Below are 20,714 nucleotides of genomic sequence, written 5' to 3' on the forward strand. Positions count from 1 at the left end.
GGGGGGTGATTATCTCACAAATTCATGGGCCGATTTTAATTTTTTTTTCACCAAAAATTTTCTTTTTTTATGCTCTTTCATTTGATATGTCACAAGGGGTACTTTGCTATTAAAAAAAAATTAAGTTCCGGGGGGGTGAGGGGGGGAATATCTCACAAATTTATGAACCGATTTTCAATTTTTTTTCATCAAACATTTTCTTTTTTTATGCTCTTTTATTTGATATGTCACAAGGGGTACCTCGCTATTTAAAAAAAATAAGTTGGTGGCAGGGGGGGAAAGGGGGGGAATGTGAATGTAACGTTGAATTCAAAACAATTGGTCCCCCTACGTCAATAGATGATTCCCGCAAACTGCATATTTCTATCTATTGCGGTTTTTACATAAATAAAGATGCAAGTTTTTAAAAAAACACCCTGTATATATTTTTAAAATTAGAATCTGTTGACATTTTAAAAATAAAATTTTATGGACACGATATTTATTTACAATATTTTTTAATTTAGGTATTCACATAATAGGGCTGCTGATATATTAAATTATAGTAGTAAACAAGTGCAACTGAGTAACCTGAATATTATATTTTTAGTAGAAGTTACATGTTTCGGATATAAGTCCATTTTGAAACTTCAAATACATTAAATACTTAACTGTTGTTTATATTGTATGTTTGTGTATAAATAAATACAATTTAGATATACAGATGATTTAAAGAATTAGACAGGATTTGGAAAAAGAATTTTGTTACTGATTATTTAATTCTAAAATGTGGTCTATTTAATCTATTTAAATCTAAAATTATCAAACCGAATTTTGTCGCCCTTTAATTTTTTAAACGGTATGAAACCAATTTTAACTAAACTAACACATGCTTCGTATCTAACATATTTTTATTTACAATATAAATTCTAAAACCTCTGACAATATACTTTGCAATCTTTTCATCTCTGACATTATGGGCAGACTTTTGTGTACACAAACATCAGAGTATATTTGGTGACAAGAGTCTAATGCACATTATCTAAATGGTCCACATTACACTCTGATGGACCAACATGTTCTCGATATTTATAGAGCTATAAAACCCACAGAGGTTAAGTGCTCCCGACTGTGGTGGATTACTAATGATGCTCTTTATAGCGGCAGTTATATGAATGGAGTATGTTTACATAAAGGATGATTTTAAGCTCTTTGAGTAAATATTTTTATTTCAGAGAAAACAATAACGTAACTGCTAGCATCCATTGTGGATAAATTCAGTGTCTTATGTAAGTGTCTTGTCCTTGTATTTGCATCTTCTGTAAAATGAACTAACGAATGTGGAAACAGACATTCGAAAATAATTAAAAAACTTTTTTTGTCATTCCTCAAATGTAGAAATAGAGTATAAAATGCTCCATGGAGCTGTCTATTCTCCAGAATCGGAAGAACCCAAATACTTTGGCGGTGTTTTTTCTTCCTTCTGTGGTGGATCAAACACAGCAAAGCCAACTTTTGAGGTCTTGACAGCACCATTTCTAAGGCACAACTGATTCAGTGTTCATTGCACTTTATTGTCGCCGGATCCGGCAACATAGTTTTCGCAGGCAAGGTGTGTTCTGACCCTCCAGGCGGTTACGCCGGATCCGGTGTCCGGCGGTTTCGCCGGTAAACGTGTTCCTAGCCTAACAAACTGCATAATGTATTGACTTCATTTCTTGGTTCTACGTTGTTTGAAAAAAATATTTAGAATTGGTTGTTTTTGTTTTAGTTATAAAGGTTTTCTTGATCATGTCTTTTGGTATCGTAGTTCTTTGTTTAGTAGGTTGAAATTCCTTAAATACTGCTGGGTATATGTGTGGTTATATTGCTTCTCTATTAATACTGAAAAGTTAGGTTGTATATGGTTAAGAACTGGGTCCAGTTGTCTTTGATTTTTGGGATTTTAATGAATGGTTCTGATTAACGAAATAACTGAACTTGGTAACGAAGCTACACGAGTCATCTCACTCCATCGGCAATGCTAATAATAATAAATATTGCTAATAAGGTTATACATACTTCTTAAAATTCAGTGAAGAATCTTAGTTAATTTAAATGAAACATTAAGTGACGATGCACTATTTTACAATACAAATATGCCCACTAAATAAAAATATTTGAAAAAAAATCCCAACTAAAAAACATATATTTTTAGGGACTTCACAAACCTCTTTTGTTATTTTTGTTTGAATTTCTTTAAAAGTATTTTAATAAATAATTTATCAAAATATTGTTCAGACCCAACACAGTTAGACCCATTTCTTGAACGAATACTTTAAAATATACATTACATTCTGTATGCACACATTTAACACAGGAAGTTGAACACAGCTGTTCACATTAGAATACCCTAGATACCGCTGTGTCCAGCGAACCCGGCAAAGTGTTTATTGTTTAGTTGCAACAGCTGATCGACGACTTGCCTCACATTGCATTGTTTGTTGCTCAAGTCACAATTAAAACTCGCATTCAATGAGCTGTGCTCTACCTTGAACCCCGTGAAAGGCTAAACTAGGGACAAATGGGACATTGTGAGGAAATATGTTGCTGCATTGTCATTTGGAATTGATAGTGTTGAAAATTTGGTTGGCAGATAGATTTTTTGCGGCTCTTTGAGTAGTTTTTTGTAGGCCTTAGTTTAGTCACTGGATCAGTAAAAATGTTATCAATATCATTAAAACTTTAAATTACATTACAATATAAAATCTACTTAATTGTTGGCCGCAATGCACATAAGAGTTTTTTAGACACACTTAAATTAAATTGTGCAGCTGTTTTTAATTGATTTTCAACTATTAACTAGAGGACCCATGCTGTTCCGCAGATTTAAAATTTATATAATATAGAAGAACTAATAAAATTTATAATTTTTGATTGAGTAATACAATATCTTGAGCTTAACTGATTCAAACAATCTACCTCAAATTAAAGCCTATAATTTACTAATTATTTTGAGTCTAAAACATTATAAAAAACATGAATAATACTGGACCTATTGATTTTTAATCATAGAAAAACCTAATGAAAAAACTGGAGAAATACAACTTAATTTGAACTAAGAATTCGCAAATGATTCAAATTATGTTTTTGGTCAAGTAAAACAGTAGGTAAACATATACCGATGATTGATGTCAAATCTTTGCGTGCATGTCTTCAATGTGAGACCTTAAACATGAAAAGCGGTCTGGCAGTAGAGCCAAACGAACTCGGAAAAGAAAAACAAATTTTTTTAAATATATAAATGAGTATTAATTTTCTCAACTACTCCCAATTTTACAATAAAAAGTTCTAACACCATTAAACTAATCTTAAACGACCATTGAAATGTTAAATAGCACCAGAATTTTAATTGTGAATCTAACTTAATTTTCGGTGCTTGTATACATACAAGTTTCCTTAAGATACACATTGTTATTTGTTCTGTTGGTTACATACTGTATGACAATTTAAAATTTATTTCATAGACCTAAAAGAGGCATTTTAGTGTCTAATTAAATTTAAAAATCTCATCAGAATTTAAAGTGTACGTCATTGTTGGCCGCAGTATACATAATGCAAGACAGCCAAGTTGGTTCTCGTCCAGAATTGCGCGACTTGGAGTTGTTAAGAAGCTTCGTCTCTCGCATCGTCAAACACCTCTCCTTGCATAACGTTACCTACAACTTGGCAATTCCGAGTGGAAAGTTGGCTTTGAAGAACTACTGAACATTTCTATTTATACAAATGCTGTGTAGAATATTTGAGTATCACCGTTTGTAATGTCAATGTATAGGTGTTTCATTCAATTTGTAATAAAAATAGAACCACACATAAGCTTTCAGATTCTTTCAAATTATTTATTAAACATTAGAGTTACTTAAGTTTTTTCCCACGCAAAAAGATTTCCAATATTAGCATTATACTGACTAATGGTAGATACAGAATTATGAAAATGTTTATAGAATATGATTACACAAAAACCTTATTTGACCTTATCGAGGCAGCATTTTCTGGTGGTGGATTCATCTATTTGTTGTTTTATTGAGTGTTGTAGTTTGCTTGATTACATTTTTTGAAACATGGCAAATTTATTTATTTTAAACTAAGCTATTAATGTATTAATAAAAACTCACTTTATTAACCTCCTTGTAGCAGCAAACCTAGGTACTCATGAAACCTAATGTTATTGAAATTGATTTAATTGAAAATAAAATTAGGGAAATTGAAACTCACTTAATCTGCAGGTTGGCTGTGGTGGGGGTATTTTGCCTATTCCATGAAATGCAGAGACGGCAGTGCAACCTTTGATTGCAAGGAAAGTGAATAGGTTGCTGCAGATCTCTGGAGGGAGTTGAGAACACAAAACACTGAAAGATTATTTTTTATTTTTGCTTTTAACGGCCGCCATTTTGAAATGACTTGATGAAACTTGACCATTTTCAACCCAGGCCGAGATAATGTATTCAAGCACTTGTGTACCAAATTTCATAAAAATCGGTTCAGGCATTCGGTCGTTATAGCCAATTCATGGGGACCCAGCATCCTCTTACGGCCGCCATTTTGATTACGTCATTACGGACGACCGAGGTCCTTAAAAATTGGGGTTTGGGCGGTTTTAGGTTCAGAAACTTGTATACTATAACCACCTACAATTGCAGCCTCTCTGCCAGAACTGAAATATTCTGCCACTATATGCAGCTATACGACCCCACTAAATTGAAAGTCGTGGAAGTGCGCAACAAAGTAATTTAATCATTTAAAAAAAAAACACAAAAAATTTGGAAATTAAGAATTTGGAATTAAAAAAATTAAACGAAAGATTTTCCCTTCGGTCTCCTTAACATATTTCCTGGCGTCCTCTCGACCTGGAACAAAACGCATATGTCAGTATGGTCTTTTTTTATAAATCATTCAATATATACAAAGATAAAAGCTAAATACAGTAATGGGAAATGCAAAATGTGAAACTATAACCTAATACTAACAAAACTATAATAAAACTATAATAACTATTATAACTATAATAATATAACTATAATAATTATAATAACTATAAAACTATAATAAAACTATAAAAACTATAATAAAACTATAACAAAATTACCACAATACTAGGAAATGGTGTTTGAATCTGTTAAAATCTTACGCATTTCCAAAATTCAATTGGATGAAATTAAATGCTCCTGTGCATTTCATTCAACAATTAATGTAATTTGCAATCTAATAATTGGTACTTTTAAACATAATTCAACATTGCACATTTCCAACAAAAATTCTGTTGGATGGAATTAAATGTACTGTTGTTATTATGTGAAATAACACTAACACAACAAAATAAAGAATTCAAGTTCAAATTACTACAAGTATTTTACATTTAAGCTAAACGAGATGCTAGCCCGTCCTACGTACGGGAATTGAGTAGTCAGTTAAAACTGTGTACAATTCAGAACAGCTAGTTTACACCTACGTGTAAACTAGTATGAGTTTTATTAATAAAATTTATTTATTTAAATAAAACTCATTATTAATTGACCTAAGGATTAGGTTTTAATAAACTCTGAAGTCAAGTAAGATTTGTAACATACAAATACAAAATGGATGTGGATATTTGAGAATTAACGGTAGCTGATAGCAAAAGGATTGAGTAGTAATAGATGGATAAATAATTTAGTACATGTGAAGACTTTGGTCAGAACCATGTCCTAGGCTAGATAAAAGTACAAACACTAATTCTCACGTAATTCAATGACATCCGCAATATATAGACACTTGGTACGGTTAATATGATTAATAATAACATCGATATACACATTTGGATTAAAAGGGACTCTTGTATAACATTTCTCAACATGTAGACTTATGTAAAATCACCTTAACAAAGGATTAAATAATTGTCCTTCTGTGGGTTGAATGTAACTGTAGGAGGAGAAATTTCTACCTCGAGAGGAGTTTGAAGTAGATTATTTTGTTCAATTGAGGCTGCATTTTCAGGTTTTTTCATTTGTATACTCCATTTGTAGAGTAGCAGTTTCCACCAGTTTTTCTTCCCTAGTATTGTCGTCATTGTCATTGAGCCCAGGAAATCAAAACCAGCAGGATGGGTTAATCCAACCGGTTTACGTCCCCCTTCACCCTGAAGACGTTGGCCTTCATATAGCTATAACTTTCTGTACCATATTGAAAGTAAAATCTAAATTAATTTTAAGTGGGACAAAGCTATAGGAAAATCTCAAAGTATATACACATTATACAATTTTCACGCCTCCCTCGCTCTTCTATCCTAAATCTAGTTAGTATCAAATTTATTTTTCCTACAGTCACCTGACAAAGTTGGCTTCCTTGTACTGTTTATAGTACAGAAAGCTGCTAATTGCTGCATATTTATATGAAATGAAAAATGATGAAATGAAATGATATTTATTCGTCTATAGACATTATATAAATGCATGAGACACAGTCAAATTATATAAATACATGCTGGTAGAGGCACAAGTCAAGTTCAAGCAACTAATAGTAATAATAAAGAATTATTACAAATCATGCAAATAAATAATCATACAAAAGCAGATAAGCTATAGACAGGCTGAAAATACATGCAAGGCTGGTATTAAATAATCATTTAAGGTTATGTCATTGGTTGTAGAGCAAAAAACTCATCAATCTTATACATGGGGTTTCTGACAAGCCATTCATAAATTGCATTCTTAAAACTATTGTAAGGGAGTTGAATTATTCTTGGCGATAGTTTGTTCCACAACTTTCTACCCATAATAATATGGCTTCTTTTAATCTTTTCCAGTCTTGTAAAAGGAATGTCAAGGTTTTCTCTTTTCCTAGTGTCAAAGCAATGAAAATCACCCCTTAGAGCAAAGGTTTCATGCAACTTAAAACTAGATAACAACACATTATAAATATAAAGGTTTATCACAGTCAAAGCATTAAAGTTAATAAATAATGGTTTACAATGTTCATTTTGATCTTTGTTAAATATAGTTCTAATAATCTCTTTTTGGGCAACAAGAACATCATTGATGTGGTAACTATTTCCCCAAAGGATTATCCCGTAGCTTAGAATTGACTGGACAAGTGCAAAGTAAACATTTTTGAGATGATTTAGAGGCAGAAGGTTCCTTAATTTTCTAAATAAAAAAGTAAGCCTACTTAATCTTGTGCATATATGTTGTACCTGGGAGTTCCAAGTTAGTTGGGGATCAACAATTACTCCAAGAATCTTAACATTTGAGTTGTTTTTTATAGTTTCCTCCATTTGAGGTATAGGCCGCAAGCTAAATAGCATAGACTGTGTTTTGTCCTCGTTGACAAGGAATTTATTTGCTGCAAACCATTCAGAGGTCAAACTTAGGCTACTTTCCACTGCAGCTACAAGCTGCGTTACATCTGCACCCTTACTTAGAATGGTGGTATCGTCTGCATACAAATATGCTTCACAGTTGAGGCTGAAGGGCAGGTCATTGATGGCAATGAGGAACAGGAGAGGACCTAATACTGAGCCCTGAGGTACTCCACAGTTAGTGGATAGGACAGAGGACCAGGTATTGCCTATGCAAACTGCCTGTCTTCGATCAGCAAGGTATGTCCTGAATAGGCTTTGTATACTTTGCCGTACGGTTTATACTTTGCCGCACATCAGGATTCCAACGAAACAACACAAAACAGCGTGGTTCTATTATGCACGTAATCCGTGTACGCTTGGAAATAGGTTGGCAACACTTTAAAAATAATAATACTATGAGCAGCTGATTGACTATTATAACTACTTTCGTGTTTATCGTTTCGGTATTTCTGAACTTTCTGGACTTTTCTTTTAAACGTTTTTAAAATATTCCTACGATCTTAACAAACAAGAATATTTATTTGTGTAACTAGTGGTGAAAGTGGCACTTTGCTACACACGAGAGCAATGTTTACGCACGAGCCGCAGGCGAGTGCGGAATGATCTCGAGTGCAGCAAAGGCCTTTTTCACTCGTGTTACACATTATATTTTTCCTACAGTCACTATAAAGCATATAAATAATTAGTCTTTCAAACACCATACAACACTTTTTTAGGTTCAGCTGGCAACACAAATGGTGCCCTAGAGAAAGTAGTACCCGCAGTCCGTATCACTCCGCTATTTTTCCTCGGCAAGAAATGTGCTCCGCGTTTTGAGAATATAGTTCCGTATGTTTTAGTAATTTGAAGTGGTTTCCGCGCCTAAAAAAATGCTTTAAAGGTATTTTCTTGTTTATTAAGATCGTAGGAATGTTTTAAAAACGTTTATAAGAAAAGTCCAGAAAGTTCAGAAATACCGAAACTATAAACACGAAATGACAGGTTAAATCGTAGTTATAATAGTCAATCAGCTGCTCATAGAATTATTATCTTTAAGTGTTGCCAACCTATTTCCAAGCGTACACGGATTACGTGCATAATAAAACCACGCTGTTTTGTGTTGTTTGGTTGGAATCCTGATGTGCGGCAAAGTATAAACCGTACGGCAAAGTATAAATATGCAGCAATTAGCAGCTTTCTGTACTATAAACAGTACAGGGAAGCCAACTTTGTCGGGTGACTGTAGGAAAAATACCTTTAAACCATTTTTTAAGGCGCGGAAACCACTTCAAATTACAAAAACATACGGAACTATATTCTCAAAACGCGGAGCATATTTCTTGCCGAGGAAAAATAGCGGAGTGATACGGACCGCGGGTACTACTTTCTGAAGGGCACCATTTGGTTGCCAGCTGAACCTAAAAAAGTGTTGCATAGTTTTTGAAAGACTAATTATTTATATGCTTTATAGTGACTGTAGGAAAAATATAATGTGTAACACGAGTGAAAAAGGCCTTTGCTGCACTCGAGATCATGCTCTCGATCATGATCATGTAAACATTGCTCTCGTGTGCAGCAAAGTGCCACTTTCACCACTAGTTACACAAATAACTATTTCCTACAGTCACCCGACAAAGTTGGCTTCCTTGTACTGTTTATAGTACAGAAAGCTGCTAATTGCTGCATATTTATATGAAATGAAAAATGATGAAATGAAATGATATTTATTCGTCTATAGACATTATATAAATGCATGAGACACAGTCAAATTATATAAATACATGCTGGTAGAGGCACAAGTCAAGTTCAAGCAACTAATAGTAATAATAAAGAATTATTACAAATCATGCAAATAAATAATCATACAAAAGCAGATAAGCTATAGACAGGCTGAAAATACATGCAAGGCTGGTATTAAATAATCATTTAAGGTTATGTCATTGGTTGTAGAGCAAAAAACTCATCAATCTTATACATGGGGTTTCTGACAAGCCATTCATAAATTGCATTCTTAAAACTATTGTAAGGGAGTTGAATTATTCTTGGCGATAGTTTGTTCCACAACTTTCTACCCATAATAATATGGCTTCTTTTAATCTTTTCCAGTCTTGTAAAAGGAATGTCAAGGTTTTCTCTTTTCCTAGTGTCAAAGCAATGAAAATCACCCCTTAGAGCAAAGGTTTCATGCAACTTAAAACTAGATAACAACACATTATAAATATAAAGGTTTATCACAGTCAAAGCATTAAAGTTAATAAATAATGGTTTACAATGTTCATTTTGATCTTTGTTAAATATAGTTCTAATAATCTCTTTTTGGGCAACAAGAACATCATTGATGTGGTAACTATTTCCCCAAAGGATTATCCCGTAGCTTAGAATTGACTGGACAAGTGCAAAGTAAACATTTTTGAGATGATTTAGAGGCAGAAGGTTCCTTAATTTTCTAAATAAAAAAGTAAGCCTACTTAATCTTGTGCATATATGTTGTACCTGGGAGTTCCAAGTTAGTTGGGGATCAACAATTACTCCAAGAATCTTAACATTTGAGTTGTTTTTTATAGTTTCCTCCATTTGAGGTATAGGCCGCAAGCTAAATAGCATAGACTGTGTTTTGTCCTCGTTGACAAGGAATTTATTTGCTGCAAACCATTCAGAGGTCAAACTTAGGCTACTTTCCACTGCAGCTACAAGCTGCGTTACATCTGCACCCTTACTTAGAATGGTGGTATCGTCTGCATACAAATATGCTTCACAGTTGAGGCTGAAGGGCAGGTCATTGATGGCAATGAGGAACAGGAGAGGACCTAATACTGAGCCCTGAGGTACTCCACAGTTAGTGGATAGGACAGAGGACCAGGTATTGCCTATGCAAACTGCCTGTCTTCGATCAGCAAGGTATGTCCTGAATAGGCTTTGTATACTTTGCCGTACGGTTTATACTTTGCCGCACATCAGGATTCCAACGAAACAACACAAAACAGCGTGGTTCTATTATGCACGTAATCCGTGTACGCTTGGAAATAGGTTGGCAACACTTTAAAAATAATAATACTATGAGCAGCTGATTGACTATTATAACTACTTTCGTGTTTATCGTTTCGGTATTTCTGAACTTTCTGGACTTTTCTTTTAAACGTTTTTAAAATATTCCTACGATCTTAACAAACAAGAATATTTATTTGTGTAACTAGTGGTGAAAGTGGCACTTTGCTACACACGAGAGCAATGTTTACGCACGAGCCGCAGGCGAGTGCGGAATGATCTCGAGTGCAGCAAAGGCCTTTTTCACTCGTGTTACACATTATATTTTTCCTACAGTCACTATAAAGCATATAAATAATTAGTCTTTCAAACACCATACAACACTTTTTTAGGTTCAGCTGGCAACACAAATGGTGCCCTAGAGAAAGTAGTACCCGCAGTCCGTATCACTCCGCTATTTTTCCTCGGCAAGAAATGTGCTCCGCGTTTTGAGAATATAGTTCCGTATGTTTTAGTAATTTGAAGTGGTTTCCGCGCCTAAAAAAATGCTTTAAAGGTATTTTCTTGTTTATTAAGATCGTAGGAATGTTTTAAAAACGTTTATAAGAAAAGTCCAGAAAGTTCAGAAATACCGAAACTATAAACACGAAATGACAGGTTAAATCGTAGTTATAATAGTCAATCAGCTGCTCATAGAATTATTATCTTTAAGTGTTGCCAACCTATTTCCAAGCGTACACGGATTACGTGCATAATAAAACCACGCTGTTTTGTGTTGTTTGGTTGGAATCCTGATGTGCGGCAAAGTATAAACCGTACGGCAAAGTATAAATATGCAGCAATTAGCAGCTTTCTGTACTATAAACAGTACAGGGAAGCCAACTTTGTCGGGTGACTGTAGGAAAAATACCTTTAAACCATTTTTTAAGGCGCGGAAACCACTTCAAATTACAAAAACATACGGAACTATATTCTCAAAACGCGGAGCATATTTCTTGCCGAGGAAAAATAGCGGAGTGATACGGACCGCGGGTACTACTTTCTGAAGGGCACCATTTGGTTGCCAGCTGAACCTAAAAAAGTGTTGCATAGTGTTTGAAAGACTAATTATTTATATGCTTTATAGTGACTGTAGGAAAAATATAATGTGTAACACGAGTGAAAAAGGCCTTTGCTGCACTCGAGATCATGCTCTCGATCATGATCATGTAAACATTGCTCTCGTGTGCAGCAAAGTGCCACTTTCACCACTAGTTACACAAATAACTATTTCCTACAGTCACCCGACAAAGTTGGCTTCCTTGTACTGTTTATAGTACAGAAAGCTGCTAATTGCTGCATATTTATATGAAATGAAAAATGATGAAATGAAATGATATTTATTCGTCTATAGACATTATATAAATGCATGAGACACAGTCAAATTATATAAATACATGCTGGTAGAGGCACAAGTCAAGTTCAAGCAACTAATAGTAATAATAAAGAATTATTACAAATCATGCAAATAAATAATCATACAAAAGCAGATAAGCTATAGACAGGCTGAAAATACATGCAAGGCTGGTATTAAATAATCATTTAAGGTTATGTCATTGGTTGTAGAGCAAAAAACTCATCAATCTTATACATGGGGTTTCTGACAAGCCATTCATAAATTGCATTCTTAAAACTATTGTAAGGGAGTTGAATTATTCTTGGCGATAGTTTGTTCCACAACTTCCTACCCATAATAATATGGCTTCTTTTAATCTTTTCCAGTCTTGTAAAAGGAATGTCAAGGTTTTCTCTTTTCCTAGTGTCAAAGCAATGAAAATCACCCCTTAGAGCAAAGGTTTCATGCAACTTAAAACTAGATAACAACACATTATAAATATAAAGGTTTATCACAGTCAAAGCATTAAAGTTAATAAATAATGGTTTACAATGTTCATTTTGATCTTTGTTAAATATAGTTCTAATAATCTCTTTTTGGGCAACAAGAACATCATTGATGTGGTAACTATTTCCCCAAAGGATTATCCCGTAGCTTAGAATTGACTGGACAAGTGCAAAGTAAACATTTTTGAGATGATTTAGAGGCAGAAGGTTCCTTAATTTTCTAAATAAAAAAGTAAGCCTACTTAATCTTGTGCATATATGTTGTACCTGGGAGTTCCAAGTTAGTTGGGGATCAACAATTACTCCAAGAATCTTAACATTTGAGTTGTTTTTTATAGTTTCCTCCATTTGAGGTATAGGCCGCAAGCTAAATAGCATAGACTGTGTTTTGTCCTCGTTGACAAGGAATTTATTTGCTGCAAACCATTCAGAGGTCAAACTTAGGCTACTTTCCACTGCAGCTACAAGCTGCGTTACATCTGCACCCTTACTTAGAATGGTGGTATCGTCTGCATACAAATATGCTTCACAGTTGAGGCTGAAGGGCAGGTCATTGATGGCAATGAGGAACAGGAGAGGACCTAATACTGAGCCCTGAGGTACTCCACAGTTAGTGGATAGGACAGAGGACCAGGTATTGCCTATGCAAACTGCCTGTCTTCGATCAGCAAGGTATGTCCTGAATAGGCTTTGTATACTTTGCCGTACGGTTTATACTTTGCCGCACATCAGGATTCCAACGAAACAACACAAAACAGCGTGGTTCTATTATGCACGTAATCCGTGTACGCTTGGAAATAGGTTGGCAACACTTTAAAAATAATAATACTATGAGCAGCTGATTGACTATTATAACTACTTTCGTGTTTATCGTTTCGGTATTTCTGAACTTTCTGGACTTTTCTTTTAAACGTTTTTAAAATATTCCTACGATCTTAACAAACAAGAATATTTATTTGTGTAACTAGTGGTGAAAGTGGCACTTTGCTACACACGAGAGCAATGTTTACGCACGAGCCGCAGGCGAGTGCGGAATGATCTCGAGTGCAGCAAAGGCCTTTTTCACTCGTGTTACACATTATATTTTTCCTACAGTCACTATAAAGCATATAAATAATTAGTCTTTCAAACACCATACAACACTTTTTTAGGTTCAGCTGGCAACACAAATGGTGCCCTAGAGAAAGTAGTACCCGCAGTCCGTATCACTCCGCTATTTTTCCTCGGCAAGAAATGTGCTCCGCGTTTTGAGAATATAGTTCCGTATGTTTTAGTAATTTGAAGTGGTTTCCGCGCCTAAAAAAATGCTTTAAAGGTATTTTCTTGTTTATTAAGATCGTAGGAATGTTTTAAAAACGTTTATAAGAAAAGTCCAGAAAGTTCAGAAATACCGAAACTATAAACACGAAATGACAGGTTAAATCGTAGTTATAATAGTCAATCAGCTGCTCATAGAATTATTATCTTTAAGTGTTGCCAACCTATTTCCAAGCGTACACGGATTACGTGCATAATAAAACCACGCTGTTTTGTGTTGTTTGGTTGGAATCCTGATGTGCGGCAAAGTATAAACCGTACGGCAAAGTATAAATATGCAGCAATTAGCAGCTTTCTGTACTATAAACAGTACAGGGAAGCCAACTTTGTCGGGTGACTGTAGGAAAAATACCTTTAAACCATTTTTTAAGGCGCGGAAACCACTTCAAATTACAAAAACATACGGAACTATATTCTCAAAACGCGGAGCATATTTCTTGCCGAGGAAAAATAGCGGAGTGATACGGACCGCGGGTACTACTTTCTGAAGGGCACCATTTGGTTGCCAGCTGAACCTAAAAAAGTGTTGCATAGTTTTTGAAAGACTAATTATTTATATGCTTTATAGTGACTGTAGGAAAAATATAATGTGTAACACGAGTGAAAAAGGCCTTTGCTGCACTCGAGATCATGCTCTCGATCATGATCATGTAAACATTGCTCTCGTGTGCAGCAAAGTGCCACTTTCACCACTAGTTACACAAATAACTATTTCCTACAGTCACCCGACAAAGTTGGCTTCCTTGTACTGTTTATAGTACAGAAAGCTGCTAATTGCTGCATATTTATACTTTGCCGTACGGTTTATACTTTGCCGCACGGTTTATACTTTGCCGCACATCAGGATTCCAACGAAACAACACAAAACAGCGTGGTTCTATTATGCACGTAATCCGTGTACGCTTGGAAATAGGTTGGCAACACTTAAAGATAATAATACTATGAGCAGCTGATTGACTATTATAACTACGATTTAACCTGTCACTTCGTGTTTATAGTTTCGGTATTTCTGAACTTCTGGACTTTTCTTTTAAACGTTTTTAAAACATTCCTACGATCTTAATAAACAAGAAAATACCATTAAAGCATTTTTTTTAGGCGCGGAAACCACTTCAAATTACAAAAACATACGGAACTATATTCTCAAAACGCGGAGCACATTTCTTGCCGAGGAAAAATAGCGGAGTGATACGGACCGCGGGTACTACTTTCTCTAGGGCACCATTTGTGTTGCTAGCTGAACCTAAAAACGTGTTGTATAGTGTTTGAAAGACTAATTATTTATATGCTTTATAGTAACTGTAGGAAAAATATAATGTGTAACACGAGTGAAAAAGGCCTTTGCTGCACTCGAGATCATTCCACACTCGCCTGCGGCTCGTGCGTAAACATTGCTCTCGTGTGCAGCAAAGTGCCACTTTCACCACTAGTTACACAAATAACTATTTCCTACAGTCACCCGACAAAGTTGGCTTCCTTGTACTGTTTATAGTACAGAAAGCTGCTAATTGCTGCATATTTATACTTTGCCGTACGGTTTATACTTTGCCGCACATCAGGATTCCAACGAAACAACACAAAACAGCGTGGTTCCATTATGCACGTAATCCGTGTACGCTTGGAAATAGGTTGGCAACACTTAAAGATAATTATACTATGAGCAGCTGATTGACTATTATAACTACGATTTAACCTGTCATTTCGTGTTTATAGTTTCGGTATTTCTGAACTTTCTGGGCTTTTCTTTTAAACGTTTTTAAAACCTTCCTACGACCTTAATAAACAAGAAAATACCTTTTAAGCATTTTTTTTAGGCGCGGAAACCACTTCAAATTACAAAAACATACGGAACTATTTTCTCAAAACGCGGAGCACATTTCTTGCCGAGGAAAAATAGCGGAGTGATATGGACCGCGGGTACTACTTTCTCTAGGGCACCATTTGTGTTGCCAGCTGAACCTAAAAACATGTTGCATAGTGTTTGAAAGACTAATTATTTATATGCTTTATAGTGACTGTAGGAAAAATATAATGTGTAACACGAGTGAAAAAGGCCTTTGCTGCACTCGAGATCATTCCACACTCGCCTGCGGCTCGTGCGTAAACATTGCTCTCGTGTGCAGCAAAGTGCCACTTTCACCACTAGTTACACAAATAACTATTCAAGATCCAAGATCAAGGCTGGATAAAATGCCGCCTGCACTCTCTCGCATTATGGGTACGATGTTTAATTAAATGCTGTTACTTAGTAATAATTTTTTCTTCTACAATATTTTAAGATTTGTCCATTTTACAATTTTAGGGCAAACATCCGGAAGGAAGAACTACCACCCTACTATTAGGTAGTATTTAACAAAAATTAATATGTTTTTTTCTAAAAAAAAAAATGTTTTTGAGTTTGTTATTATTATCATTTTTAAAGTTTCTTCTGAAAATTGTAGTTATAAATAAACGTAACAACTTCATGAGTGGTATGTTATTTTCCTAAAATGTAAATAAAATGTAAATTAATTACAAATTAACATAATTAATAATAGTTATTATGAATAGAATAGGTGTAAGAACGTTTTAGAACAAAATTTTCAACAGAACTGTCTCTCTGGATACTCTACATATCTGAATTTGGTCTTGCTCGGTCATTTGACAAATCTTTTCACTATCTAGTTTTGCATCATAAAAAAGGACTTTCTACCTCGAGAGGAGTTTGAAGTAGAAGATTATTTTGTTCAATTTAGACTGCATTTTCAGGTGGTTCATTTGAATAATCAATCTCCATTTGTAGAGTAGCAGTTTCCATCAGGTTTTCTTCCCCAGTATTCTCGTAATTGTCGCCTACTACTGGGCCTAGTCGTGATGTAATGTTTCTTACCTTCTACCCAATCGGATTCGTTAAGCATTTAAATTCTTCAGAGGAGAGAGAGAGAATACTTGATTATCGAGATCGCTGTAGTATTTATTTGGAGACATACCTTACTTCTTTAGGTGAAATGGAAGATACCATAAAGGCATATTATACTGATGATTCAGAAAATTCAACAATCCATGATTCCGACCTAGAAACTCAAAGAAAGCTAGTTCAGACCGGACCATATATCTGAATTTGGTCTTGCTCGGTCATGTGAAACATCTTTTCACTATCTAGTTTTGTATCATAAAGGACTTTAACTTCTTCTGATTCTTCAGTCTGAGAGGATTGTCGACTTGCTTGGGGACGTGGTAAATTATCATCAAAATCATCCTGTGAAGAATCAGTCAGTGTAATGATTGTCTGGTCTAGCTTTCTTTGAATTTTTAGGTCGGTCAATATAGGTTCAGTCTGAGAGGATTGTCGACTTGCTTGGGGACGTGGTAAATTTCATCAAAATCATCCTGTGAAGAATCAGTCAGTGTAATGATGTCTGGTCCAGCTTTCATTGAATTATTAGGTCGGTTAATATAGGTTCAGTCTGAGAGGATTGTCGACTTGCTTGGGGAAACACTGACTGATTCTTCCCAGGACGATGTGGATGATAATTTACCACGTCCCCAACCAGACTATCATGACACTGACTGATTCTTCCCAGGATGATGTGGATTATAATTTACCACGTCCCCAAACAGACTATCATGACACTGACTGATTCTTCCCAGGATGATGTGGATGATAATTTACCACGTCTCCAAGCAAGTCAACAAACCTCTCAGACTGAACCTATATTGACCGACCTAAAAATTCAAAGAAAGCTAGACCAGACAATCATTACACTGACTGATTCTTCACAGGACGATGTTGATGATAATTTACCACGTCCCCAAACAAGTCGACAATCCTCTCAGAGTGAAGAATCACAAGAAGTTAAAAGTCCTTTATGATACAAAACTAGATAGTGACAAGATTTTTCACATAACCGAGCAAGACCAAATTCAGATATCTGGTCTAGTCTGAACTAGCTTTCTTTGAGTTTCTAGGTCGGAACCATGGATTGTTGAATTTTCTGAATCATCAGTATAATATGCCATTATGGTATCTTCCATTTCACCTAAAGAAGTAAGGTATGTCTCCAAATAAATACTACAGCGATCTCGATAATCAAGTATTCTCTCTCTCTCCTCTGAAGAATTTATGCTTAACGAATCCGATTGGGTAGATGGTAAGAAATATTACATCACGACTAGGCCCAGTAGTAGGCGACAGTGACAAGAATACTGGGGAAAAAACTGATAGAAACTGCTACTCTACAAATGGAGATTGATTATTCAAATGAACCACCTGAAAGTGCAGTCTAAATTGAACAAAATGATCTTCTACTTCAAACTCTTCGAGGTAGAAAGTCCTTTATGATGCAAAACTAGATAGTTAAAAGATTTGTCACATGACCGAGCAAGACCAAATTCAGATATGTAGAGTATCCAGAGAGATAGTCATGTTGAAAAATTTGTTCTACAACGTTCTTACACCTATTCTATTCATAATAACTATTATTAATTATGTTAATTTGTAATTAATTACATTTTAGGAAAATAACATACCACTCATGAAGTTGTTACTTTTATTTATAATTAAAATTTTCAGAAGACACTTTAAAAATAATAATAATAACAAACTCAAAATTATTTTATTTTTTTTTTTTTTTGAAAAAAACATTAATTTTTATTAAATACTACCTAATAGTAGGGTGGTAGTTCTTCCTTCCGGATGTTTGCCCTAAAATTGACTGTAAAATCGACGAATCTGAAAAGATTGTAGAAGAAAAAAATATTTCTACGTAACAGCATTTAATTAAACATCGTAACCATAATGCGAGAGAGTGCAGTCGCCATTTATCCAGCCTGGATCTTGTTTAAAAATAAATTTGATACTTACTAGATTTTGGATAGAAGAGCGAGGAGGGGTGAAAATTGTATGATGTGTATATACTATTTTCCGATAGCTTTGGTCCCACTTTTAATTAATTTAGATTTTACTTTCAATATGGTATAGAAAGTTATAGCTTTATGAAGGCAAACGCCTTCAGGGTGAAGGGGGGTGTAAACGGTTTGGATTAACCCATCTTGCTGATTTTGATTTCCTGGGTTCAAATAATGACGGTCCAGAAGTATCGCTTCTCGTATCAAGACTTCGACGCCTATTGGCTACTTTTGAGACTCAGATTCTACACGCCCCTGTTCCCACCACCCTCCACCACTCACTCGCTCAACAGGGCGGCAAAGAAAACCGTCAGATCATTTTGCCGCTCCCTGTACTATCTGGATAGTCCATTATCTGAAATCAACAGGCAAAACAACAAAAGGATAAAACAAGGAGAAATGAGAGGTTAGATAAAAAGGAGGATATGACCATAGACAAATAAAATAAACATAGACCGACAGCAGTACTTTTTGTTGTCAGCAATGCACCATAAAATATACAAGACAAACTTAAGTTTACTTTTGTACTGAAACAAAATTACCCACATTTTCTTTCCTTCAGTAAACTTTGACACTTAAACGCCTTAATGGTTACACACCTTAATGGTTATTGTTAACTTATCTAGCGTTGCACAAAAAGTAAATGTACAAAGATAATGCGTTCCCCGTGGGACAAGAACAAAACCCACGTTTTCTTTTGTCACCTTAACTATGTAAACAAACATGTATAAAAAGCTTTCACAGCTTACTTGCTGGGTCTTAACTACAGCTTTGTGTGTTGGTTGTTTATTTAAATTGTAGTGCGATCTTAATATGATGGACCCTTTATTGTATTACGTATTTCTTTGATCCCAAGAGAGTGTAACATATTTTTAAGTTGTTTGTGTTAAACTCGTATTGAAGAAATTCTAATTATGTAGATACGAATAGAGAAGAGACTTATTTTTTTCACTGTGATATCTTTGTTCCTAAAAAAATAGTTAATGTGATATAAAAAGGTTTAGATTTATCTGTTGGTTTACCTGACCCAATTTAAGAATAGCAAAACTCTTTCTGCCAAGTTTTATAAACATCAATAATTAAAAAAACTCCAATATAAACATTTTACATAAAAATACAAAATGACAGATATAAGGTAAATGCACCAGTAGCTGACAGTGCTCCAGAAGCTGACAGTTTGAGTTTCTTTACATTATAATGTGGTCTCTTAAAAATATTTACACATGATTGCATTGTTAGAAGAACATATGTTTATTCTTGATTTGTTAACAAACAAATCAGTGAAATTTAGCTCATACTCGCTGAATGGTGGTGGTTTGAAAGCGACCCTGTCTGTACACATCACATTTAGTCGATTCCCTTAATGAACTTGTTAAGAAGGTAAGTTTGGTTTTTTGTCATTTCGCTAAATTTCTTAAATAGTATTAATGATTAGGCTAATTATTTTTATCAATTATACCTTTGTTGACAATTTCATGATAAAATTGGAGTGTTAGGGGTTTTGGATTTAAAATTATATCAATGTCAGGCTTTGGTACACAAAAGCTATACAAGTTCCACTAGCTGACAGGGGATATTTGCTACTTGCACAATATTAAATTGGTTTTACCCATCGAAATTTGCATGCTATTTATAAATTATGTAATCTCACATTTTTATAAAATGATTTTAATTTTTTAATTAATAAGCCAAATTATTAAAAAAAATGTATATTTTTTAAATATATAAAAAATATATATAAATTTTTTAAATGTAAATATTTTTTATTTTAAAATATGTAAAATAAATTTTCTTAATAACGTTTTACACGATTTTATAATTTAATTATTAAGTTAGATTTTATTCGTCTTATAAATTATAAAACCCTTAGGTTTAGCAGCTAGTACATTTATAGTTCCAGTGTCAACTACTGGGACAATTGACAGTCAGCTACTGGTACAAGCACTTTTTTCACTGTCAGCCACTGGAACACGTACAAAGGTTGAATTAAGTTTAAAAATGCTATAAAATATATTCAAAAAACCCTTTTTGTATGACAAATTTGAAAACTACACTAAATTTAGAATCATATAAAATCCGTATATAATATAATATCTCTGTAGTTCCTATTTATTCAAAACCACGGATTATTAAGTGCGTATAGTTTCTTATACTGTCAGCTACTGGTGCGTTTACCTTAGTTGACAAAACAATTCTGGAACAAAAAGTTCATGATAAAAAAAAAACTATTTTTAGTAGACTTGCTGTTTACTTACTTGACACCCTGTATCATAAATGACATTTCTACAACACCTCTGGTGGGTAAGGCCAA

At 34.4% G+C, this 20,714-nt stretch overlaps 1 protein-coding gene across 3 annotated transcripts in view; it reads left to right on the forward strand.

Moving 5' to 3' along the window:
• LOC128985805 (probable serine/threonine-protein kinase kinX) overlaps nt 1-20,714 on the forward strand; it is a 173,720-nt gene that overhangs the window by 115,439 nt on the left and 37,567 nt on the right. The window lies entirely within an intron of this gene.

Source organism: Macrosteles quadrilineatus, unplaced genomic scaffold, assembly GCF_028750875.1.
Source record: "Macrosteles quadrilineatus isolate MER2022 unplaced genomic scaffold, UCM_ALF_1.0 Scaffold_2__2_contigs__length_208266976, whole genome shotgun sequence".
Classification (NCBI taxonomy): domain Eukaryota; kingdom Metazoa; phylum Arthropoda; class Insecta; order Hemiptera; family Cicadellidae; genus Macrosteles; species Macrosteles quadrilineatus.